Raw genomic sequence first — 25,902 nt, forward strand, 5'->3', positions numbered from 1 at the left:
AGCCTGTTTCAGATTCTGTGTCTCCCTCTCTCTCTGCCCCTCCCAGCACTCTCACTCTCTCTCTCTCTCTCTCTCTCTCTCTCTCTCTCTCAAAAATAAATAAGCAAAAAAAAAAAAAAAAAAGAGAGAGAGAGAGAAAGAGAAATTTTAAAAATCTCATTTACATTTCATCAAAAAGAATAAAACACTTAGGAATAAATTTAACCAAGGAGGCAAATCTGTACACTGTGTATCTGTACACTGAAAATTATATGACACTGATGAAAGTAACTGAAGAACACACAAATAAAAGCAAAGATATTCCATGCTCATGGATTGAAAGAATTATTATTAAAATTTCTATACTACCCAAAACAATCTACAGATTTAACGCAACCCCTATCAAAACTTCAGTAGCATTTTTCACAGATAGAACAAACAACCCTAAAATCTGTGGAACCACAGAGACCCCAAATAGCCAGAGAAATCCAGAAAAAGAACAAAGCTAGAGGTATCACACTTCCTGATTTCAAACTATACCACAAAATGTTATAATAACTGGGGTGCCTGGGTGGCTCAGTTGGTTAAGTGTACAACTCTTGATTTTGGGTCAGGTCATGATCTCACAGTTCATGGGACTGAGCCCCAAATCAGGCTCTGAGCTGACAGCGCAGAGCTTGCTTGGTATTCTCTTGCTCTCTCCCTCTCTGCTCATACTCACTCTGTGTCAAATGAACATTTTTTTAAAAGCTATAATCAAACAGTATGGTATTGGCATAAAGACAGACATACAGCTCTCTAAAGTTGAGTCAGTTTTGGGGCGCCTGGGTGGCGCAGTCAGTTAAGCGTCCGACTTCAGCCAGGTCACGATCTCGCGGTCGGGAGTTCGAGCCCCACGTCAGGCTCTGGGCTGATGGCTCAGAGCCTGGAGCCTGTTTCCGATTCTGTGTCTCCCTCTCCCTCTGCCTCTCCCCCGTTCATGCTCTGTCTCTCTCTGTCCCAAAAATAAATAAACGTTGGAAAAAAAAAAAAATTTAAAGTTGAGTCAGTTTCTTAGTTTGCCTCCCTCTTTTTTTTTTTTTTTTAAACAGACATATAGATCAATGGAACAGAATAGAGAATCCACTCAGATACGGTCAATTTATGACAAAGGAACTAAGAAAAGACAATAACAACAGTCTCTTTATTAAATGGTGCTGGAAAACCTGGACAGCCACATGCAAAAGAATGAAACTGGACCACTATCTTACACCATACACAAAAATTAAAATAGATTAAAGACTTGAACATAAGATCTGAAATGATGAAACTCCTTAGAGAAAACAGGTGGTAAGTTCCTTGATGTGAGTCTTGGCAATAATGATTTTTGGATTTGACACCAAAAGCAAATAAAAACAAATGGGAATGTATCAAACTAAAAAGCTTCTGCACAGCAAAGGAAACCATCAACAAAATGAAAAGGCAATTTAGCAAATGGGAGAAAAGATTTGCAAGTAATATCTGATAAGGGGTTACTATCTAAAATATATTTAAAAACTCATACAACTCACTAGAAAAAAACAATATAATTAAAAAAAATTTTTTAATGTTTTTAAATTTTTTTTAACGTTTATTAATTTTTGAGACAGAGAGAGACAGAGCATGAACGGGGGAGGATCAGAGAGAGAGGGAGACACAGAATCTGAAACAGGCTCCAGGTTCTGAGCGGTCAGCACAGAGCCCGATGCAGGGCTCGAACTCACGGACCGCGAGATCATGACCTGAGCCGAAGTCGGACGCTCAACCGACTGAGCCACCCAGGCGCCCCTTAATGTTTATTTTTGAGACACAGAGAGAGAGACAGAGCATGAGCAGGGGAGGGGCAGAGAGAGAGAGGGAGACACAGAATCCAAAGCAGGCTCCACACTCTGAGCTTTCAGCACAAAGCCTGATGCAGGGCTTGAACTCATGAACTGTGAGATCATGACCTGAGCTGAAGTCAGACACTTAACCGACTGAGCCACTCAGGCACCCCAGAAACAATCCAATTTTTAAAAAATGGGCAAAGGATCTGAATAGACATTATTCCAAAGAAGACATACACATGGCCAACAAGTACATGAAAAGATGCTCAATATCACCAATCATCAGAGAAATGGGTATCAAAACCAAAATGAGATTATCACCCCACATTTGTAAGAATAGCTAAAATCAAAAAAAAAAAAACCAAGAAATAACAAGTGTTGACGAGGATGTGAAGAAAAGGGAACTTTTGGGCACTATCAGTAGGAATGTAAACTGGTGCAGCCACTATGGAAAACAGTATGGAGGGACCTCAAAAACTAAAAATAGAACTACGAAATGATCCAACAATTTCACTTGAGTATTTATCCAAAGAAAATGAAAACACTAACTCAAAAAGATGTATGCATCCCATGTTCACTGCAGCAGTATATACAACACCCAAGACATGAAAACATTGTAAGTATCCATCAACAGATGAATGGATAAAGAAAACAGTATGTTTTTCAGCCATAAAACAAAGAAGGAAATCTTGTCATTTGCAGTATCATGGATGGACCTTGAGGATGTTAGGTTAATTAAGCTGAAATAAATTAGACATAGAAAGACAAATACCATATGATCTCACTTATATGTGGTATCTAACCAACAACAAACAACAAAAAACAGAGATACAAAGAACAGATTGGTGGCTGCCAGATATAGGGGTGGGGGTAGGTGAAATGGGTGGAGGAGGACAAAAGGTATAAACTTCCAGTTATAAAATAAATACATCACAGGGATGTCATATACAGCATGGTGACTATAGTTAATAATACTGTATTATCTATTTGAAAGTTGCTAAGACTTGGGAATGCAAGCTGGTGCAGCCACTCTGGAAAACAGTATGGAGGTTCCTCAAAAAACTAAAAATAGGACTGCCCTATGACCCAGCAATTGCACTACTAGGCATTTATCCAAGGGATATAGGTGTGCTGTTTCGAAGGGACACATGCACTCCCATGTTTATAGCAGCACTATCAACAATAGCCAAAGTATGGAAAGAGCCCAAACATCCATCGATAAAGAAATTGGATAAAGAAAATGTGGTATATATATACAATGGAGTATTACTCAGCAATCAAAACGAATGAAATCTTGCCATTTGCAACTATGTGGATGGAACTAGAGGAGATTATGCTAAGTAAAATTAGTCAGAGAAAGACAAATATCATATGACTTCATTCATATGAGGACTTTAAGATACAAAACAGATGAACATAAGGGAAGAAAAGCAAAAATAATACAAAAACAGGGAGGGGGACAAAAATATAAGAGACTCTTAAATATGGAGAACAAACAGAGGGTTACTGGAGGGGTTGTGGGAGGGGGGATGAGCTAAACGGGTAAGGGGCATTAAGGAATGTACTGAAATCATTGCTTCACTATATACTAACTAATTCAGAGGTAAACTTTAAAAAATAAAAAATAAAGTAAAAAAAAAAGATTTTCTTCTGAATATTTTTTATTAGAGAATTACGATAATATAAATGATTGATTTCACTGTTGATTAATGGGTACACTGCTAAGGAATATAAACATTGCTGATTAACTTACCCATAAATAATATATAGTGAAATATATTAAATTACCCACAAAAATAAGGAAATAATAAATCTTAGCATTTAACATTATAAAAATATAACTCAATATTAATTTCAAGATATGTTAATAAGATGGACTTGGTAGTGAAAAAAAAAGGAAATTTCAGCTTTTCCAGAATAGCTGAGCTCAGCCCCATGCAAACCCACCAACTGGATAAACACGTATCAAAGAGCCTATATGAAACAAGTAGATAAACACCCCTAGTCAATCCACAAAATTATGAGGAATAATCAATTATTGTTGTTTTAAGTCACCAAGTTTGGGTTGGTTTGTTATTCGGCAATAGGTAAGGTAACTAACAGAAATCAATATTGGAAATGGAATGATGCCAAACAGTGATTTGATAGTTCTGCATGTTATGCTACATTCACCACAAGTGTACTTACCATCTGTCACCATACAATGCTATTACAATACCACTGACTCTATTCCCAATACCATGGCTTTCATCCCCATGACTTACTCATTCCATAACTGGAAGCCTGTAGCTCTCATTCCCCTTTACCCATTCTGCCCATTCCTCCATGTTCCTCTCCTCTAGCAATACTAGTTTGTTCCTTGCAATATCTTTGCTTCTGCTTTTTTTGTTTTGTTCATTCTTGTTTGTTCTAATGGTACTGGTAGAAGCACTGCCAGCTTAGACTAAAAAGGATTGAGATAATTCAAAATGAAGAGGATTCTAGGCCACCAAAGTTCTACTTGTAGGAAACAAGACTGAAGCAACTACTCAGTTGCAGATCATTCCTTATTTCGTTTGCTTGTTTACATTTATTTACTTACTTAATTTTTTTAATGTTTATTTTTCAGAGAGAGAGACAGAGCATGAGCAGGGGAGGGGCAGAGAGACAGAGAATCTGAAGCAAGCTCTGTGCTGTCAGGGCACAGCCAGATGCGGGGCTCAAACTCACGAACCGAGATCACGACCCAAGCTGAAATCAAGAGTCAGATGCTCAACCAACTCCGCCACCCAGGCGCCCCAGAGACCATTTCTTTTTATTTTTTTTATTTTTTTATATATGAAATTTATTGACAAATTGTTTTCCATACAACACCCAGTGCTCATCCCAAAAGGTGCCCTCCTCAATACCCATCACCCACCCTCTCCTCCCTCCCACCCCCCATCAACCCTCAGTTTGTTCTCAGTTTTTAACAGTCTCTTATGCTTTGGTTCTCTCCCACTCTAACCTCTTTTTTTTTTTTTCCTTCCCCTCCCCCATGGGTTCCTGTTAAGTTTCTCAGGATCCACATAAGAGTGAAACCATATGGTATCTGTCTTTCTCTGTATGGCTTATTTCACTTAGCATCACACTCTCCAGTTCCATCCACGTTGCTACAAAAGGCCATATTTCATTTTTTCTCATTGCCACGTAGTACTCCATTGTGTATATAAACCACAATTTCTTTATCCATTCATCAGTTGATGGACATTTAGGCTCTTTCCATAATTTGGCTATTGTTGAGAGTGCTGCTATGAACATTGGGGTACAAGTGGCCCTATGCATCAGTACTCCTGTATCCCTTGGATAAATCCCTAGCAGTGCTATTGCTGGGTCATAGGGTAGGTCTATTTTTAATTTTCTGAGGAACCTCCACACTGCTTTCCAGAGTGGCTGCACCAATTTGCATTCCCACCAACAGTGCAAGAGGGTTCCCGTTTCTCCACATCCTCTCCAGCATCTATAGTCTCCTGATTTGTTCATTTTGGCCACTCTGACTGGCGTGAGGTGATACCTGAGTGTGGTTTTGATTTGTATTTCCCTGATAAGGAGCGACGCTGAACATCTTTTCATGTGCCTGTTGGCCATCCGGATGAGAGACCATTTCTTAAGGAAAATAAAGAACCTTTATAAGAGCTGAGCTAAGAATCCAGAGGTAGAGCCAAGAAGAAAACAATGGACTAGCAGAACACCTGGAAGGAGCAGAATGGTGAATGCTCTGCTGTCTCCATGAAGAACAAGTCTACTGCCTTCCTTTACACTACACACAATACTTCACTTCTGATACTTCTAGTCATCAAATGCATGGAGGGTGAGGGAGAACCCACACCAAGCTTTTCTGTGACACCAGCTGGGTAACCTACATTTCAACTTAATTCTGACACTGTCTACCTGGAGATAATATCAGATCAGATCCCAGAGGTTAAGGGTTCAGTTCTACAAGACTTGCCCCCATCATGACTTCAAATGCCAGATGCAAGTCCAGATTGCCACCTGTACCTCTAAATGACTGGCTACAAATTGGAGGTTTCCATGACCCCCTCCTCAGGTTTGATTAATTTGCTAGAGCAGCTCACAGAACCCAGAAAAATGGCTTACTTACTAGATTACCAGTTTATTACAAAGGATATTAAAAGTTACAAATGAACAGCCAGATGAAGAGATACATAAGGAGAAACCTAGAAGAGTTCTAAGCACAGGAACTTCTGTTCTTATAGACACTGGAGTGCACCACCCTCTTGGCACAGACATGCATTCTTGTTCACCAACCCAGAAGTTCTCCAAACCCCTGCAGTTCAGGGATTTTTTTTTTCTTTTTTGAGGCTTCATTACATAGACATACTGATTACATCATTGGCCATTAGTGACCAAGTCAAGCTCCAGTCCCTCTCCTTTCCTAGAGGTCTGATAAGAGGGGGAACCTGAAAGTTCCAACTGTCTAATCACATGGTTGGCTCCCCTGGCAACCGGCCCCCATTCTTAGGAGCTTTCCAAAATTCACTTCATTAACATAAACTCAGTTGTGGTTGGAAGGGCTTGTTATGAATAACAAGACATTTCTTTTGCCTTTATGGCTCTAGAGCTATTTTCAGAAACAGAAGACAAAACACCAAATACCAACAAAAGATGTTCCCATTGTTCTTATTACTTAGAAAATTCCAAAGGTTTTAGGAGTTCTGTGCCAAAAATGAGATGAAGATCAAGTTTTTAAAAAAAAAAAATTTTTTTTTAACATTTATCTATTTTTGAGAGACAGAGAGAGTGCAAGCGGGGGAGGGGCAGAGAGAGAGAGACACAGAATCTGAAGCAGGCTCCAGGCTCTGAGCTGTCAGCACAGAGCCTGATGCAGGGCTTGAACCCATGAACCGCAAGATCATGACCTGAGCCAAAGTCGAATGCTCAACCAGCTGAGCACCCAGGTGCCCATAAATACATTCTTATTATAAACCACAATATCATAGAGACCTAATCAGGGAACATTCCATGCCCATCATAACATAACATGCCTACATGCATTTCAGAATTGCTATGTACTAATGACTACTAAATGCTCTTTCTCCTCTTTTTAAATGAAAGTCTATCATGGTTATCCTATCCCTGTCTCATCACCGCATATTGGATTGGGAGGCAGATGATTTGTTTTTTAATCGGCAGGTCTCTGAATCAAGAGGAGCTGTATCTGAGAAGCTGCAGCCCAGGAGCCTCAAACCACACTTATACCTGGTAAAGATAAAATGATTCTGGACACTGAGCCTGATACTGTTTTGGAGTGAGGTTTTTGCAGGTCTCCGGAGGGGGTGAGCATATTTTGCTTGTGTGAAAAATATAAAACAGGTAAACTGTGCTAAACTGCTTAATGGACACAAATTCTTCCCATCCTGCCCATTTGAAATGTGATACGGTCACTTCTTCCTTCCAGAGGTGGAATCTATTTCCCCACAAGGGATTGCCTTAGGATTCACTTTAACCAACAGACCTTGAAATCTTTGCTCTCTCAGAATGCTGCTCTGCACCTGCCTTGCTTTGCCTTGCCATGCCAGGAAGAAGCACAAAACGAAAACCTACCCGGAAACAGAGAGGCCCAATCCTCCACAATCTACAAGGTGAACGCAACTGCAAGAGTAAGCCTAGACAAGACCAGCAAAAAAACCCAAAAAACAAAAAACAAACAAAAAAAAATAAAACCTACAAAATTATAAGAAATAATCATTGTTTTAAGCAATTAATTTTGGAGGTGATTTGCTATGCAACCACATATTCAATATTTTTTGCTATAACACTTAAAAATTTTTAATATTTCATTTATTTTTGAGAGAGAGAAAGAGTATGAGCAGGAGAGGACCACAGACAGAGGGAGACACAGGATCCAAAGCAGGCTCCAGGCTCCTAGCTGTTAGCACAGAACCCGATGTGGGGCTCAAACCCATGAATCACGAGATATAACCTGAGCCGAAGTCACTTAACTGACTGAGCCACCCAATCACCCCTGTTTTAACATCTTAATTCTGCATTGTCTCTTTTCTACAAGTTCCTTTTTTCTGTTTCATTTTCGTCTCTTTCATGTTTTTCTCAAATGTCTGCTGATCCCTGGCTGTTCACATTTAAAAGTAATACAAATTATGCCCAAGCCTTATTCCTGTTTTTCAGACTATTTGGTATTTCCAAGTGCTCAGTATATTTCCAAACTTTAAAGTCAATCACTAGTCTTCTATTTGCTTTCTGACAGACACGGCTGAATCATCTCCCATTCTCTTATCCCCGTGAGTCAATACTCTTTTTATGCATTTTAATGACAGTGAGAAAAACAAATGTATGTGGTTAATCCATCATGTTTAGAAGCCTTAAACAAGATTTCAAAACCCACCTCCTATGTAATTATATAAATTCTACTGCGCATGGAACAATGTTAGTCCTAGAAATAAAAAAGATGAATTGCACAGAGTAGATGATTAAAGAAACTTTATAGTTGGGTTCCCAGCATACTGCAGAGCACTATGCAAGTTTCTCGGGATATGAGCCTACAACCTGGTTGGAAAGACAGGCATAGAAACTAACAGTGTCAAAAACAGCCATGCAAAAACACCCATGCAAGTGATTCTATTGACAGGACTTAGAAAGAATGTTACAGAAAAGACAGTATCTATGCTAGACCTTAAATATTGTCTGGCAAAGACTACAGAGGGAAAATAACATAAGATGATAATTATGTGTTTACATTGTTTATCAACTTACCAATAGAAATGTCTATCAGATAGTGCAAATCTAGATGATCTGCTACTCAGTTTTGGGAGCCAGTATTGCTATTTTATTCATTCTTATCCCCCATTATGTCTGGCACATAATGGTACTAAACAAATCTTCTATCAGTCAAAAACATAGCAAATTTATTCCAGCTTTAATGCATATGTACTTGCTGTTCCTTCTTGAAGGAATGTTCTATATCCACATTTACACAGAATTTCCTTCATGTTTTTCAGGTCTCAGGTCAAATGTTACCTCTTCAGTAATGACATCCCAATACTCTTCAGTATATCATCCTGTTTTATTTTCTTCACATCACTTACCATTAACCAAAATTATCTGTTAATTATCTGTTAACTTTATTATATCTTCTCCTTTAAAAAATAAGCTTTATGGGGTGCTTGGGTGGCGCAGTCGGTTAAGCGTCCCACTTCAGCCAGGTCACGATCTCGCGGTCCGTGAGTTCGAGCCCCGCGTCAGGCTCTGGGCTGATGGCTCAGAGCCTGGAGCCTGTTTCCGATTCTGTGTCTCCCTCTCTCTCTGCCCCTCCCCCGTTCATGCTCTGTCTCTCTCTGTCCCAAAAATAAATAAAAACATTGGGAAAAAAATTAAAAAAAAAAAAAAAGCTTTGTGAGAATCTCATCTGTACTGGCCAGGGTATATCTTCAGCACCTAGGACAGGGCCTGATAATAAAGTAATATCCGAGATTACATAAATATTTATTGAATACTGAATGAACTTAACTCATTTCCCTAGTTCTTGAAGGTATTTAGTGACTTGCTATAAGCACATCATCATTCAAAGAGCAACAGACTGATAATCAGTTGATATTAACATATCTATTCATAGGTAGTCATGTGATTGTGGACAAACTGCTTGACCTTTCTGGATCTACTTTCTTACTTTATCTCTAAATTTACTTCCAGCTACAAAGTTCTATGTGGTGACTATCAGGTGAACAATTTCCAACACATCTTCAGTCATCTCAAAAGCACTCATTTTTTTAACCTCTGATTTAACAAATCAAAATTTGTACTTTTTCGCCCTCAAATATTTTAAACTCCAATTCTGTCAGTAGTACCACATATTTTATTGAAATCTCCATGATAGGGGTGCCTGGGTGGCTCAGTTGCTTAAGTGTCTGAATTTGGCTCAGGTCATGATCTCACAGTACATAAGTTCAAGCCCCACATCGGGCTCTGTACTGACAGCTCAGAGATTCTGTGTCTCCCTCTCTCTCTCTCTCAAAAATAAACATTAAAAAGATTAAAATTAAAATAAATAAATCAATCTCCATGATAAACATTCACAGAATCTTTGATCTCTTTCTCTCTCACTCTTTCACTCCCCTTCATTCCCTAAATCTAATCTCTAAATGGACCTGCTTGTTCTTCCTTCTAATTGGCCCTTAGATTCATTCTGCATCACTACTCCTACTGCTATCAATCTAGTCAGATCTTCATTACCTCAGACATGAGTTATAATCACTTTTTGCTGTTATCCTTTTATTTAATCTTCTCCCCCACTTCAATCTAACCTGCGTATTTTCTCCAAAATTATTTTTCTTTTTTTCCCGATCAATATTACTTTTTATTTTTTTTATTTTTTTAATTTTTAAATTTTTTATTTTATTTTATTTTTTCAATGTATGAAATTTTCCAAAATTATTTTTAAAAATAGCACTTAAGTTTCATTAATTTCCAAATTCAAGAGGGCTCCTCTTGTCTACAAACTAAGTCTAAATGCACCTGCCTGATTTTTAAGAGTTCTCCACTTTCTTGTTTCATTCTCCTTTTCAACTTTCATCTTCTGCACACAGTAGAGGTCCCAACAGAGGACCAAGATGTTCTCTACTATAATTTTCTTATTGTCTCCTACCTAATCCATGCTCATTCCCACCTCTAAACCTAGAATAAATTTTCAACTCCCCCCTTATCTAAATTCTATCCATGTTTTTTTTAATTTTTTTTAATGTTTATTTATTTTTGAGGGAGAGAGACAGAGCACAAGCCAGGAAGGGGCAGAGAGAGAGGGAAACACAGAATCTGAAGCAGGGTCCAGGCTCTGAGCTATCACCACAGAGCCCAACATGGGGCTGGAACCCATGAACCACAAGATCATGACCTGAGCCAAAGTCAATGCCTAACTGACTGAGCCACCCAGGCACCCCAATTGTGTCCATGTTTTATGCCCAATTCAAAACCCCTTTTCTCCAAGAATCCTTCCCTGACCACTCTGAACCATTCTGACCCCTCCATTCTCTAAGTTCCTGTTGTGTGCTTAAATTCAACACCACAAAGTTTAATAAGAAGTCCCCAGTTGTTCTATCTGTGTCCAATCTGCCTCTTCAAATGGGATGTTTTTTAAGTGCAAGAACTATTCCACACTTCTTTCATTTACTATTCTGTAGCATTTAGTACAATTCTAGGCACAAAGTAAGAACTCCGTGAATTAAATGGCAATCAGAAGAGCTCATTTTTATACAATTTCTTACATATTACAAAGCAATTTCACCTGTATTTTCCACTTGATCCTTAAATTGCTTCTCTGAGGTATTCAGGACTAGACTTAAGTAAAAACTTGACCGCTCTGACAACTATGAAACCTTGGAGGAAAAAGACTAATTTTTCTGAGATGCAGTTTCCTAATCTGATGATAAATTTCAAGTTTATCCCAAAAAGATAAGCTCATATTTTAAGAGATCATCACTGTTGAAAGCTTGAAACATATTTTTATATGAGTTAACAACCCCAATCAGTTAAATTAATAAATGTGAATATAGGAAAAATCTATAACTATCTGATTTCAATTTCTACACTACTGAAAGTTTTAAAAATATTATACATAATATGTTTTAAATACTATAAACATTTTACCAAAAAGCTGTACTTCTTTAAATACATCTTATCTATTATTTACATCCTAACACATCTCAAGAGATTTAAGGTACTGATTTCAAGAAGCTTGCTACACTCTGGAGTGCCTGTGTGCCTCACTCTAGTTAAGAATCCAACTTCAGCTCACATCATGATCTAGTGGTTCAAAAGTTCAAGCCCCACATCAGGCTCTGCACTAGTAGTGAGGAGCCTGCCTGTGATTCTCTCTCTCCCTCTCTCTCTGCCCCTCATGCACTTGCACTCATGCTCTCTCTCAAAATAAATAAATGAACTTAAAAAATATTTTTTAACTTAAAAAAAGAGGCTTGCTACATTTTTATTTGTGATTTTTATTACTAGAGAAGGCTAAATTATTTTCATCAGAATACTCCTTCTATTTTACATGGGGAGTCCATGTCAAAATGTTATTCATTTATTGGAAATACACTTTAGTTACTCAGTTCATTGCTAAACATAACATTATTTATCTTAAATACTCAATGCTCAAAATCATTAGCCAAATATCTATAAATTTGGGAATAGTATCTCTGTGTTAAAAGCAGAAAGTTATATTACCTGTTTAATAATCACTAGTGTTAAACAACAAGAGTAATGAAATAAATCACTGGTTCTCAAAATGTGGTCCCTGGATCAACCATATCAGCAACACCTGAGGACTTTCAGAAATGCAAAATTCCAGGGCCTCAGGTCTATTGAATCAAGAACTGAGGATGGGACCCAATAATCCTGCTTTAATAAGTCCACTATATGTGAGCACCACTGATATAAATTAACCTAAGCAAGCCATAATTACTTGGTCACTGAATATTTTCTAAATAGATAGGAAATTTAGGTCCTATCTAGGAAAATATTTTTTTTTTGCTTCCTTGTTTTAAGTTATCAAATGGTGATTTAAAGGACTATAAAAAATGTTGAGTGCCATAATCAGGCCTCAACAATGAAAAGGAGAAATGTGGTGACTAGTCTAATATTTTACATTAAAAATCAGAGAAAATTAATGCTAAATACCCAAAATATGCAAATATTCCCAAAATCTGAACCAGGGCATACGACTAAAAAGATTTAATTGTTTCCCCATTCGGTACACTTAAAATTTATGATCAGAGTCAGAAGTGTTGTAGAAGAAGCAAAATAAGGAAAGCATATGGGAATCAATCCCAGGGTCCTAAGTTTATAAATATTCTGTTCTAACCCAGAGATTTCCAACTAGTGCACTAGGACAGTGTCCTATGAATAAATTACTGGTTTGAGAGTAATTATTACTCTTCTCAGTTGTGCAGAAGGCTGGGCACAGCATGGGAAAGCCAAACACCCAGAACCAGGATTAATTTTGTCCACATGCTCCTCTACACTGTACAAATACTGTGCTATCATTTTCCAATTACTCCATGATGTGGGCTGAAAAAAGTAGGAAGCACACTTCCAACCATTTCTGCTAACTCAGGGAGTAAAATAACTTCAGTTGCAGTTACAGAAAACACTACTCAAATTGGCTGTAAAAAGAAAAGGAGGGGTGCCTGGGTGGCTCAGCCAGTTGAGCATCCTGACTTAAACTCAGGTCACGATCTCATGGTTCGTGGGTTCGAGCCCCGTGTCAGGCTCCGTGCTGACAGCTCAGAGCCAGGAGCCTGTTTCAGATTCTGGGTCTCCTTCTCTGTCTGCTCCTCCCCCATTCACGCACTGTCTCACTCTGTCTCTCAAAAATAAATAAATGTAAAAAAAAAATTTAAAAAGAAAAGGAAATTTGCTGGCTTTTCTGATGTAATGGTCTAGAATTAGGTTTGGCTGCAGGCAAGCAATGTAACCAGCACTGAGATTGTTATTACCTTGTTAATTTTTGCCTGTTAACTTGATATTGGCTACATTCTCAATAGGCTATCACTTCATAACACCCAAACAGTTGTAAGCAGCTACCAAAGCTACATACTTCCTTGTTCCTTCTTCCCCCAAGAAAAAAAGAATCTGTGTCCTGATAAAAGTCCGGAGGTTACCAATTTGGGGCTGCATGGGTTACCTTTCCACCCCTGAACCAATTACTGAGCTGGGGATTGATGGAAGCACAGTTCAACAAGCTCCATCTCTGGAGCTGGAGGTGAAGTCAATCCAGGTTAATCTGACAAACATCACATGCCTGAGAAAGTGAGGATTATATAGGGAAATATCAGGTATTGTTAGCAGAAAAAAGGAAGAATCTATGTGGGTCAATAGAAACAGCTTTCCATAATAGCTTACCACACATCTCTAAATGGGCTAAAATACATGATAAAACTGATTGTTTTTTTCTTTACATGCTAGTAATCTAAAAAAAAAAGTAGATTAAAATAACATATTTACCTATCAAATTAGCACATGTTTAAAAAAAAACTATTTAGTACTAGTAAAGGAATGGTGAAACAGGCATTCAATCAGTTCTGGTAGAAATACAAATGGAAACAATCCTTTGAAAAACAATTTAGAATGTCTCAAGAGTCATAAACTATACAGATATATACTTCACTTCTGAGAATCTATTCAAAAGAAAAAACTCCTAAATGCAGAAAAATTTTCACATTAACATATTTACTACTACTTGTTAATAAAAACAAGACAGAATAAAAACAAACAACCTAAATGTCCAGGAATAAGAAATCATAATCAATTTAAGGTATCACTACCTGGTGAAATATATGCAGCCACTTAAAATGAAAATAATAGGGGGTGCCTGGGTGGCTCAGTCAGTTGGGTGTCCGATGTTGGCATGGGTCGTGGTCTCATGGCTCCGTGGGTTCGAGCCACACGTGCTGACAGCTCAGAGCCTGGAGTCTGCTTTGGATTCTGTCTCCCTCTCTCTCTGCCCCTCCCCCACTCACACTGTGTGTGTGTGTGTGTGTGTGTGTGTGTGTGTGTGTGTGTGTGTGTGTATGTCTCAAAAATAAATAAACATTAAAAAAAATTTTTTAAATAAAATAAAATGAAAATAATAGCTAATATTTGTTGAGCACTTATGATATACAAGACAGTCTCTTAAAACCACATTCAGTTCTCCAGGACACTTTCTGAAATATTTGCTATTAGTATTCCCATTTCAGAAATGAAAAAACTGAGGCATAAAGAGATTAAGTAACTTGTTCAAGGTTACACATAAGGTATGGAACCTTCTAGATATGAACCAAATAATCCAGTTCCAGGCTTGCAATCTTTACCACTGCATTATATTGCCTCTCAATATCGTGTTTGTGTAGTTTATAATAATAAAATGTTTATGTTATAATGTTTTATAAAAAGTGAACAATCAACAACAACAACAGAACTCAGTCTTCCAGTTAAAAGACAGGAGGTCCAACAGAGGTATTTAGTTTAGCCCCCACTAAAGTAATAGTTGGCAATTTAAGAATAAACCTTGGGCCAAGAGACTGAGAATGTAACAAAAACAAAAAATATTGTTTTCTGTCAGGCAGATACAGGAGCCTACTTAGGATTCTCTCTTTCTCCTTCCTCTTTTGCCCCCTCCCAAATAAACTTAAGAAAAACAAAAGAAACGGGGTGCCTAGGTGGCTCAGTCGGTTAAGCTTCGGACTTCGGCTTAGGTCATGATCTTACAGCTCTTGGGTTCAAGCCCCACATCAGGTTCTGTGCTGACAGCTCAGAGCCTGGAGCCTGCTTCAGATTCTGTATCTCCCTCTCCCTCCCTGCCCCTCCCCCACTCATGCTCTGTCTCTCTCTCTCTGAAATATAAACAAACACTAAAAAAAAATTTTTAAAGAAACATCTTTAATATTCTCATTAAAAGATCATATATTCCACTTATGAAAAAAGGAAGATGTTACAATAAAAGGAAGATTCACTGAAATAGTAGATATAAAGACAAAATTGAAGAAATCTTACAAAAAGAAGAGCAAAAGTCAAAGAAATACAGAACTGAAGAAAAAAGTACTAGAGGATTAATTCAGAAGGTCTAACAGAAATTAGAGAACAGAGAAATACAGAAATTAGAGAATAAATCATGAAAAGTTGTCAAGATTGATTTTCTCAGAACCAAAAAAATATGAGTTTGCAAAGAGCTCATTAAGTGCTGGCACAAGACATATTGTGGTGAAATAATGGAACACTGGAGAAAAGGGAAAGGTCCTATAACCTTCCAGAAAAAAAATAAAAATTTTTTCCACACAATGAAAATTTAGTCTTCAGTATCTACAATAAAATCTACAATAAAGAAACTAAGTCTTCAAACATAAAGGAAAGTTATTACCAAACTGGAATTTTATTGCCATGCTAAGTGTGGAGGTAAAAGATATTTTCAGACAAGCAATGTCCAAAACAATTTACCTTCCATACATCCTTTCTCAAGAAGCTATTTAAGGATTTCTCCAAGGAAGAGGAAGACATAGAATCCAGGAAACGGGGGATTCCAAGTGAGAGAGAGAAGAAACAAATGTCTGGGATGGTAAAGTGAGATACCAAGATGACACTTGCACAGCAACCAGTCCAGATTGGTGTTGTCTAGCAGACTTTGGTAAAAAGCTCCTCAGTAGAATGAAATGAACAGATTACCAACTGTTTTTAAATCTTAATAAGAGTTTTACATAAATGAAAAATGTCTGGGGTTGAATTAGTAATGAACACATCGAAAAGTAAGCAATGGAGGAAGCAAAACAATGGTTAGGGGTGGTGCTGTACAGGAAAGGAAAAAAAATCATAGCATACTACAATGGTTTAGTTATGAACAGCATTCATGCAGTCTTAATAATACAACTATAAATATTGAATAGTCAAGATTATGATATAACTACATGGGGAAGATAGATAATACGTGAAGGGAGAGGAGTTAGAATACAAGATAAAAGTTAAATCCTCACCTCTGATTATGGATAGTCATTAGATAATGTCTAAAACTGGAAAACCAAAAAGTTGCAATGGTAAGTGTGTTATTTAGCCATGTGGAAGTAAATGGCCACAGAATAAAATAGTTTACAGTAGCTGCTCTGAAGAGGAGAAAATGGCAGGGTAAATTCTACTTTTCTGAAAAAATCTTGTAAAAATTTTTAATTACTTACATTGGGTACACACATGACTAATAAAAATACATACGAAATTTTAAAAATTGGGATTCAGGGGCACCTGGGTGGCTCAGTCGGTTAAGCTTCCGACTTCGGCTCAGGTCATGATCTTGCAGTTTGTGAGTTCCAGCCCCGCGTCAGGCTCTGTGATGACAGCTCAGAGCCTGAGCCTGCTTCGGATTCTGTGTCTCCCCCTCTTTCTGCCCCTCCCATGCTCATGCTCTGTCTCTCTCTGTCTCTCAATACTGAATAAACATTAAAAAATAAAATAAAATAAATAATAAATTAATAATAATAAATAAAAATTGGGATTCAAAATTACATAAGCATCATGGTTAAAACTATACCCATATAAATGCCATCAGAAAAATACTGAAAGGAAATACATAAAATGATAACTGTAATTAACTTTCAGTGATCAAAGCACAGTGATATTCTTCTCCTTCATTCTGCTTTCTATAAAGAGTATATGTAATGGAAGAAAAAATTGCATTGTTTTAAGTTGCTACAGAATTACTTCAGTTGTAAACCTTTGGAGAGAGATGAAATCAGGTTAGCTGCAAGCAGCGTTCATTATCAGGTAAAAGAGAAAAGAACAGGACAGATTAGACTAGACTACATCCACAATCTTTGTGTGTGGTAACTTTCATCTTAATTATATGTAAATGTAAATACATGCATGTGTACTGGATCACGATGTGAAATGTATTTCGTATTGTGGGTCAGAGTCCAAAAATAGTTTTTACAATAGTATTACAGACAGTTGATAAATTGAGAAATGCAGGCGTTCTGTTACTATGTGCTTTTGAAAAAGACATGCATTTTTGTCAATTCCTATAAGGATCCACAAAGATGTGGATTCAAATTCTGCCTTCTCTTACTAGCTGTTTGACCTCTCTAGGTTTCAGTTTCCTCATCTATATAACAGTAATAATACTTCACAGGGTGCAAGGATTAAATGAGGTAATATATTTAATTCCTGGCATATAGTAAGGGTTCAAAAGCCAATGAACAAGAAATGAGGATGCTACTATGGACAAAACATGCCTTTTTGGTTATTTAAAGGAGACATGAAATATTTAATTTCACGTTTCATTCACATTTCCCTCTGCAGATCAAAATACTCTCACACTTCAAAATCTTTTATTACAGCAATCTCCAAAAATGCATATGCCTTTCCCTATTTTGAAACACAATTTGGATAAACTCAAATAGGAAAGAAGGCATTAAAAAAATGCTAACTGTATCTTTAACATTACCTTCAAAGTATTACTAACAAATTCTTATAGTTTATTTATTTATAGTAATTTATAATAAATTATTTATAATATTTATATTCATAATAAATATGATAATATAATAAATATATTTACAATGTTACTTACAATATTTCATTATTTAGAAGTCTTAAAAATAAAGCCAAAATTATAAAATGTTTGAAGCATTACCTCAGCATTCACCATATTACTGATTTTATATTTTGCCATTTTTTTTAAAAAAAAGAGTTTTAAAACCACATAATAAAAATCTATATTTTACCACAATTTAGGAGCTCTAGAGGCTTTTATATCTGTGAAAGTATTTATTAAAAATTACATCTTAAATACTCACAGAGGAAAGGAAGTTAGCCTATAATCCTGATAGGGGTCAGGGTAATAACACAAAATGGACAAATTACACTGTCATTCTACTTAAATTATTTAAGTTATTTAATTTGACCTGTAGATAGTCTCTTGTCTTCTCATCATGCCTGACTTTTAAGTGGGAGGTCTTCATTCATGATGATCCTTTAATAGAAGCAAAGCTTTCTCCATTTAACCCATGCTGTTATCAATCATGTACAGGGATAAATGAGCCTCTAAGATTTTGCCAGTATCACAAATGACACTGTGACCTGAGGCCAACATCTTTATTTGCTTCTCCAGTGATTCACTTCAGCAGATATTAACCAATTTTATAATCCATGAAAGGCAAAATTAAAGGACACCATCCATAAAACAGAATAATTCCTATCAGCAACAAAGTGATGTGTGTATTATCTTATAAATTATATGGCCATACAGTGTGGTAATGTAATGAAGTAAAGATGGTAATAATCAAATGCCTAGGGCAAACGCTAATATGCATTTAATCACACAGCATGAAGCCATTTGTCACTACAGTTGAATGCATGTGTACATAAAATACATGAGTCACGTCCTTATTGTTATACTATAACAGCATCAATTTCACACTATCATTTCACATAATAACAATTGGTAGGCTTTGACATTAGCTAAAACATTCAAAGAGTATAAGCAAAATCATCAACAACAGCTTTACAAATATAAAAAACAATTTGATTTTTCAGTAACTAAAATGGGAAAAATTTTCCCCCAAAAATTCCTTGTTAAAGAGCTAGAACTTCCAAGTTTCCTTTTTTCCTTAAATGGCACTTAAATTGGTTTCATTATATTGCCTTTTATTCTTAGGAACATTCTTATGACTTGAACTGAATGCTAAATCAGTCTCATAAGCCTATCCCCTTCATAATTATTAATATTTAAATGTAAAATATGGATCACATTTGTCACAAAAAAGTGAATGTTTGTGTGAAAAACTGTATTCATTAATTATACACAAGCTGGTGTGTACACAGATTGGAAAAGATTGAGAAAAAATGTCAGAACATGATCTAAAAATATATAAACACTATTTAATTATCTGCTCTTGGATTGCTACAACATTCATTGCGAAACCTTAACTGCATCAAGACCCTTTATTACAGAATGGTATTATAAATATTACATTTTCTAGAGCATATCCCCTCTAAAAGTGAAGGACCAAAAGGTGTTTTATGTATAGGACAGTGCCAAATTGAAACTGAGTACATTTACACTCATATTCTACCTTGTATTAGCAATGGTTACGTTAGTCATTATACTGTAAGTTCCTTGACTAGTGGAAAAGTCTCTCTCGTTTCTGTATCCTCACCTTGCCTAATACAATTATTTACAAAAATCATGCACTTGATATTTACTGCACTGCATGTTGCAATGAATTGAATAGACAACTCCTATCCTTCGGAAAAGGTGGAGAGGATACTATTTGGAAACCATGAGTCAAATAAGGTAGCATGTACGATCAGTGTTTCCTGTAACTGTGATAAGAAATATGTCACAAACCTAGAAAAGACCTACAGAAAAACAATTGTGTAATGAAGGAAAATGGAAAAGTGTCCACGCATGGATTTTTTAAATTAGACATGTTATACAGACACAGTGATGAATCAAGACTTATATAATTTACCACATCTGTTTAAGAAACTGCAAGTAACACAAATTGAGTTAATGGCTTTTACCTTCAAAGTCTAGAAAAGTATATAAAACATTTATTCAAATAAGTGTAACCCCAAACATGATAATACAAGACATGATGTTAGACATGACAGATAAAAAAGGGGTGCTCTAAAACGTTCAAAGAATTCAAAGTACATAGTAGTCAAGCCTCAATTACTTCATCTATAAAGATGCTAAACTAAGTTTAATTTTTTATTTGTTAATTTGTAAATATAGCATGTATCATTACCAAAATAGTTATAAGTGCAACAGCAAATTGGAGTAGATACTGTTTAGCAATACTTCTAGCAGTAATAACTATGATTTAATTACCCCATAAAGAAGAGATTTTTGGGCTATTGAGGAATTCAAGAAATAGTTCTCAGAAGAGGATATTGAAATAGACCCTGAGCAAAGGAAGATCAAATCTGGCTGAAGGATAGGAGGGTAGTTCTTACTGACACAAACTGATTTGGAAAGTAGGAAGTCACTGATAAGCAGTTTTCACAAAATGAGGTGTGAAGTGAGATACAAGACAGTTTAAGGTCAAAAGTAATCAAGGAAAGGTAGGGGACAGGAGAGAAATTGGAACATTTTACATTTTACAGAAAGAAGTCAGTAAAGATCAAGTAATTAAATAAGAAAAGAGAGGGGATAATTGAAGAAGTGACATTTAAGAGTTGAGTTGAGAGTAAATATACTGATAAATGATTAGCCTTGGTTGGTCAGGGGAGGTACAACATTCCTTTCTTTCTTAGAAAGCAAGTGAAGAATAAACTGAAAGGACCAGGATACAAAGATTACTGAGGTTCCAGAAAGAAACAGAACATAATAAAATCAGGTGTAAACCTGGTCTTATTAAATGAATGTTAAAATACCAGAACCTAAGGAGAATCTTGAAGTCTGAAAACATTAATGTAAACAAAGGGAAAAAATTCATTCATTCAAGAAACATTTATTGAGCCCGTTCTATATTCAAAGTGTAATTATTAAACAAAACAAAACAAAACAAAACCATACAGAGCCCTTGTCCTCAAGGAACTCTAGCAGAGAGATACAGATATAAGAAAATAATTATAATACAATATAGTCATGTGCAATAGTAGAGATCCTTAGAAAGCACTATGGTAGCAGAAACCTTCTAACATAGGAAGGGAAAAACAAAGGAAGTCTTGAGAAGGTCTGAGATTTCCTGGGGGTGGTGACTTCTAGGTTGAAGTTTAAAAAATCCTAAAAGTTATGAAGTTAGCAAAGCAAATAATGAGGTTAAGAGTGTTTTTAGAGAGGAAAAAACCACATAAGCAAAGCCACAGATGGACACAACATCATTTTAAATGAGGAACTAAAAATGGTTTAAGATTATTGTTTAACATGTAAGCCTAGGAGAAGATGAGATAAGAAATGAGAAGCACACAGGTCTCAGGTCTTTCATACCATGTTAAGAAGCTGGAACTAATTAATACCTTCACAGCCTGCTCTCTCATAGAGAATGACTTCCTCTATCTTTTCTGTTTAAATGCAATTTAAAAATCAGACCAGGGGCGCCTGGGTGGGTCAGCTGGTTGACCCTTGATTTAGGCTCAAGTCATGATGGATCATGGGATGGAGCCCTATGTCAGGCTCTGAGCTGAGCACGGAGCCTGCTTAAGATTCTCTCTGCCCCTCTCTCCCACTCGTGCTCACATGCACTCACTCACTCTCTCTAAAACAAAAATTAATAACAAATGAAATAAAATAATTTAAACTAAATAAAAAAATCAAATCAAATTTCATCTCCTTTGTGAAACTTTTCTTATGAATCCAGTTTACACCATTTCTCCTTTCTTGAAATGTACTTGTTGCCCATAGCATCTGATTATTATATTTATTGACCCATTCTTATATTGTCTGTTCCACATATATTTGCACTTTATCATGTCAATTTATAATGCTGCCATAAATGTATTTTTTCATTAAGTATTTGAAATTTTAGAAGGTATATTAAGCTCCAGAGGGAAATGCATCTGGGAACACTTGATAATTTCTTAAATTACTATAAATCACGTATAATTATTAAAACACTTTGAGTTTCTTGAAAGAAAATATTTTACACTATTATGAGTAACATTTTCTATTCACAGTAAAATCTTTGCCAAATTTCTCCTTGTTTAAAGAAAAATTAGGGATTTCATATATAAATTTTAGAAAATTAAAAATAGTTAAATTCTAAAAATGAATGCTCTGTAACATATGAAGGAAATGAGTATGGAAATTCTCTCCATAAGGATCATTATATGAAACCAACCATGAAATAAACTATTAAAAGTACTATAAATTCAACTAATCTAAAGCAACACAACAGAGATCTTTGTATCAAATACATAAATACTAATTTTGGCCACCTTATAAATAAGATGTAGGAAAATTCTTTAAATATTTCTTAACCACTTAAAACCTTTAATTTTACTAAACTCCAAAATTTTCCAAGTACGAAAACATAAGAGTAAAGTTCCAAAATATCCTAATAAGATTGATTCTAACATGGCTGGAAATTTATTGCTCATTGAATTTAAACTGAAAATAAAAGTTTTAGTTTATATTAATCAGTGCCAGGCAATTTCATAAAGGCTTTTCTTATTATTAACAGAAAGTTTCCATGAGTCATAAGAAAACTAAGAAAGCTGAACACACTTCTGTCACGTCAATACTGGCAAATAGAATAAGTTATGAAAATTACATGAATAATTTATAGTAACAATTCTCACCCAAAATATATTACAACAAAAACAGTTTTCCTTAATTATCTACATGATCATTGTGGATCTACAAGGTCCACAAAATACATCTGTAAAAATAGGTTCCACTGTCAAACCTGGAAAAAGCTGCATACTAACTCCCCATCTTAGAGATTAACAGTACCGTTAGCATACTTAGAACCTGTTTAAGTTTAACCCCAATTTCTCAAGTTTATCTTAACTATGGAACACTTTTTTTTTTTGATAATTCAAAATGCAAACTAACATTCTGGAGAACACGTGTCCCAAAGAATGTATTTTGGGAAATTCTAACAATTCTAACAAGAAATTGTTCTATGTTCTTACTTTGCTGGTAGCCTGAGTTGATTATAAAGGATAATTTCCCAATAAGAAATGTGTTCATTCAACTATTACCAGGACTGATAGAATATTATCTTCAACAAAGATATTTATCATTTAAAAATAGACTAGGAGCACATGGGTGGCTGGATGGCTGTCGGTTAAGCATCCGACCTCAGCTCAGGTCATGATCTTACAGTTGGTGGGTCTGAGCCCCACACTGGGTTCTGTGCTGACAGCTCAGAGCCTGGAGCCTGCTTCAGATTCTGTCTCCCTCTCTCTCTGTCTCCTTACCCCCACTCCCACTTGTGCTCTCTCTCAAAAATAAACATTAAAAAAATTTTTAATAGACTAGCAAAAAAATAAAATAGAAAAAAAAGTAAATTGCTCATACTAAAGGTTAAATATTGCCTCTTTTGTTTTCAGTATTTCATTTATACACATATATATATTTATACTGGCCTGTATGTAAAATGTATTTCTTAATGTGGGCTGTAATCAGAAAGTTTAAGAATGTTATAAGTTCCAAAAATGTTGAGTTAAGCAGGTTCTTTTACTGCAGGACTTTTGAGAACCTTTAAGAAATCTCTGTGGTTTGTGAGTTCGAGCCCTTGCGTCAGGCTCTGTGCTAACAGCTCAGAGCCTGAAGCCTGCTTCAGATTCTGTGTCTCCTCTTTCAGCCCCTCCAATGCTCATGCTCTGTCTCTCTCTGTCTCTCAATAATAAATAAACGTTAAAAAAAAAAACCTTTTTAATTTATTTAAACATTTTACTGAAGCATCTCACAGGACTAGCGTTCCTTGGAACACAATTTAGGAAATACTTCTTTTTGGAAACCATGTACCCCCAACTGTCTTGAGGCACATCATATAAAACTGATGTTGAGTTCTTACCTCTTTCATAATATCCAGTTTTCTCATCTTAACTGCAAGTTCTTCACTATTTTAGTCAAACGTAACAACCCTAATTTGATTTACATGAAGAGTAGTACTTAAGCACCTGTTTGTCAATTCTGGCTCTACTAGTTATTGGCTATGTAGTTATCAGACTTGGATTATTATTTAATCTCTTTCCCACAGCTTCCTCCTATGGTGCAAGGAGACTAATGAAAATATTTATATTATTTAGAGTGTGGGGAGTTTTTTTTGTTTGTTTTAGTTTTAAATAAGATAATGCTCATAAGGCATCTAGTCCAGTGCCTGGCATGTAATAAACTTTCAGCATATGAAAGATGTCTATCACTGTCAGAAAAACACTATGACCGCACCAGTAATTACGAAATCCATAGTCAAAGAAACTAAAAACGCTATGCTGCCACCCAGTGGGACTATGATATAAAAACTGATACTAGGTTCCTTCCTGATACTATGGTATGAAGCAGTATAAAAATTAAAATACTCTCTCCAGTTACATTAGCACACTTAATAAATCGAGTGGGTAATCTAATTCCTAAAAATTTAAGAACCACTTCAAGTCAACTCTGAAACCAGACAGGGTTATAAACACAAAAACTGGCTAAAAAAAAAAAAATGGCTCGAGAAGAAAGTTGTTAAGGACTGTAGAATAAATTCCACCCACATGATGTTTGCTGATTTTCAAGCTGGAAAACTTCAGAAGAGTTTTTCCTTCAAGGTACACAACAAAGACAGCCATAGGTATTCACAACTAAGGCAAAATAGCAAATAACCAAAAGTAAAAGGATCTCACAGTCTAAGTGGAAGATTCTTAATGGAACCTTCACATTTTCTTTCTAAATGAGTGTACTGATTATAAAGGTTCCCACAAATGCCTTGAGAGTAGCCACTGATTATTTCCAAAAGCAAAGGTAAGTGGAAGATAAAACAGTAACATAAATAATGTAAATCTATACTTTACCATATGGGGATTGGCAGGACATTTTATTCCCAGGGAAATTCCATTTCAGTTTGATTGTGCAAGGCACCTCGTTAAGAATAACATTACTATAGGAATAACGAAAACTGGAGAAATTTTCCTTGGGGATTTACACACTTCCACAACTGCTTACTACCGCAGAATTTTTGCACGAAGCTTCAAACATTCTACAAAGTGACATCCGCCAAAGAAAGTCGAGATGCACTGGTAACTGTTCGAAATGATGCAAAATTTACGCACCACATTTGTTTGAAAATTTTCACAAGAATGGCCAACATTACCTTCAATCATAATGCAAACCTTAAGTTTAAAAACAAAACAAACAAAACCGAAAGCGCACGTAGAGGCGGCTCCCGCGCATTTCTTTAACAGACAAGAATCACATTACTAACCGGTATTCCGCTTCAAGAAAAGCCGTAAGAAGCCCAAGACAAAGACTGCGAGGTCCAAGGGCAAAGACCTCTCCCCGGTCGGGTGGGTGGTAGATTCTAAACACCACCAACGCAAGTCAGGAGACTTCCAGGGCAACCAGAGGGAAAAAGGGGTAAGTCACGTAGCCAGAAATGCAGGTCAAACCCTTAAATGGGCGCTGTTTGTAAAAATTAGGGCTGCTTCGAAAGAACTCACCTGCAAATTGGAGACTGCTCTGAATTACCTCAGCTGACCGCCTCTAATTCTCCCGGCTTCCGGTTCACCTTTCCCGCCTTTGGGTGCTTCCGGTTTCCAGGCTCTGACAAGCTCCCTAGCTGAGAGTGGGTGGGGCATCTTCTGCACCTGGGCAAAAAGTGATTGATTTAAAAAAAAAAAAAAAAAAAAAGCAAGCTCCTGGAAAGTTTCTCTGATTGTTTGTGGTTTTTCTTTGTTTACTTTAATTAAAATATTTATTAGCTTATCTAAACATATTTTTAAAAATCTTTGGAAAGATAAAGAAAAATCTAATGTGTCACCTGTTGGGAGCAATGAGAACTGTGTGGATAGGGCCAGAAAAGAGAGGGAGACCTCGCTGAATACTTTTTTATACTTTTTTATGTTGAATCATGTGAAAGTGTTCTCGTGCAAAAATTAAATGTTGATTATTTTTTAAGCGAAATAAAGAGAAAAA

General features: G+C 36.2%; 1 protein-coding gene across 3 annotated transcripts in view; it reads right to left on the reverse strand.

Moving 5' to 3' along the window:
* The window catches only part of CCDC73 (coiled-coil domain containing 73), a 175,364-nt gene that overhangs the window by 133,554 nt on the left and 15,908 nt on the right, over window positions 1-25,902 (reverse strand). For 2 of the 3 annotated variants that reach the window (XM_045039108.1, XM_045039107.1), the window contains exon 2: window positions 25,428-25,574. The gene's annotated coding sequence lies outside the window, so the exon portion shown is untranslated. Of the gene's footprint in view, window positions 1-25,192; window positions 25,395-25,427; window positions 25,575-25,902 lie in introns of those variants that run through there. The other variant, XM_023239733.2, reaches the window with a different exon arrangement.

This window comes from Felis catus, chromosome D1, assembly GCF_018350175.1.
Source record: "Felis catus isolate Fca126 chromosome D1, F.catus_Fca126_mat1.0, whole genome shotgun sequence".
Lineage (NCBI taxonomy): Eukaryota > Metazoa > Chordata > Mammalia > Carnivora > Felidae > Felis > Felis catus.